The 1,826-nt window shown below is 41.0% G+C and overlaps 1 non-coding gene across 1 annotated transcript; it reads right to left on the reverse strand.

Moving 5' to 3' along the window:
* Nucleotides 1-450: 450 nt before the first annotated feature.
* On the reverse strand, nt 451-558 carry LOC148580500 (small nucleolar RNA R71). Its single transcript, XR_015899491.1, has one exon. It is a non-coding gene; the product is annotated as a small nucleolar RNA R71 (small nucleolar RNA).
* Between the last annotated feature and the right edge of the window lie 1,268 nt (nt 559-1,826).

Below are 1,826 nucleotides of genomic sequence, written 5' to 3' on the forward strand. Positions count from 1 at the left end.
GCTAAGGCACAACTCTCTGGAGAAAATCTGACAGAAATTTTCGAAAAAGAAGGAGACATGGCCAAAAATAATAACAATGCAAGGAAGATGCTTGGTGACTTTACTGCACCAAATTCCAATTTACATGGAAGAAGCATCTCAATCCCTGCCATTGGAGCAAACAATTTTGAGCTAAAGCCTCAATTAGTTTTACTGATGCAACAGAACTGCAAGTTTCATGGACTTCCATCAGAAGATCTTTTTCAGTTCTTAACTGAGTTCTTGCAGATCTGTGATACTGTTAAGACCAATGGGGTTGACTCCGAGGTCTACAGGCTTATGCTTTTCCTGTTTGCTATAAGAGACAGAGCTAGAATATGGTTGGACTCTCAACCTAAAGATAGCTTGAACTCTTGGGATAAGCTGGTCACGGCTTTCTTAGCCAAGTTCTTTCCTCCTCAAAAGCTTAGCAAGCTTAGAGTGGATGTTCAAACCTTCAAACAGAAAGAAGGTGAATCCCTCTATGAAGCTTGGGAGAGATATAAGCAACTGACCAAAAAGTGCCCTTCTGATATGCTTTAAGAATGGACCATCCTGGATATATTCTATGATGGTCTGTCTGAATTATCAAAGATGTCATTGGACCATTCTGCAGGTGGATCCATTCACCTAAAGAAAATGCCTGCAGAAGCTCAAGAACTCATTGATATGGTTGCAAATAACCAGTTCATGTACACTTCTAAAAGGAATCCTGTGAGTAATGGGATGCCTCAGAGGAAGGGAGTTCTTGAAATTGATTCTCTGAATGCCATATTGGCTCAGAATAAAATATTGACTCAGCAAGTCAATATAATTTCTCAAAGTCTGAATGAATTGCAAGCTGCATCCAACAGTACTCAAGAGGCATCTTCTGAAGAAGAAGCTTATGATCCTGAGAACCCTACAATAGTAGAGGTGAATTACATGGGTGAACCCTATGGAAACACCTATAATCCCTCATGGAGAAATCATCCAAATTTCTCATGGAAGGATCAATAAAAGTCTCAACAAGGCTTTATTAATGATGGAAGAAACAGGTTTAGTAATAGCAGGCCTTTCCCATCATCCACTCAGCAACAGACAGAGAATTTTGAGCAGAATCCATCTAGCTTTGCAAATATAGTCTCTGATCTATCTAAGGCCACTTTAAGTTTCATGAATGAAACAAGGTCCTCCATTAGAAATTTGGAGGCACAAGTGGGCCAGCTGAGTAAAAGAGTCACTGAAACCCCTCCTAGTACTCTCCCAAGCAATACAGAAGAGAATCCAAAAAGAGAGTGCAAGGCCATTACCTTACTTGGTGTGGCTGAACCCAAAGAGGAGGAGGAAGACGTGAATACTAGTGAGGAAGACCTCCTGGGACGTTCAGTGACCAATAAAGAGTTTTCTTTTGAGGAACCAAAGGAATCTGAGGCTCATCTAGAGACCATAGAGATTCCATTGAACCTTCTTCTGCCCTTCATGAGCTCTGATGAGTATTCATCCTCTGAAGAGGATGAAGACATTACTGAAGAGCAAGTTGCTAAGTACCTTGGTGCAATCATGAAGCAGAATGCCAAATTATTTGGTAATGAAACTTGGGAAGATGAACCTCCCTTGCTCACCAATGAACTAAATACATTGGATAGGCAGAAAATACCTCAAAAGAAACAGGATCCTGGTAAATTCCTAATTCCCTGTAACATAGGCACCATGACCTTTGAGAAGGCTCTGTGTGACCTGGGGTCAGGAATAAACTTAATGCCACTCTCTGTAATGGAGAAACTTGGGATCTTTGAGGTGCAAGCTGCCAGAATCTCATCATAGAT

The sequence above is a fragment of the Arachis ipaensis genome, chromosome B10, assembly GCF_059453495.1.
Source record: "Arachis ipaensis isolate K30076 ecotype BB chromosome B10, ASM5945349v1, whole genome shotgun sequence".
NCBI lineage: Eukaryota > Viridiplantae > Streptophyta > Magnoliopsida > Fabales > Fabaceae > Arachis > Arachis ipaensis.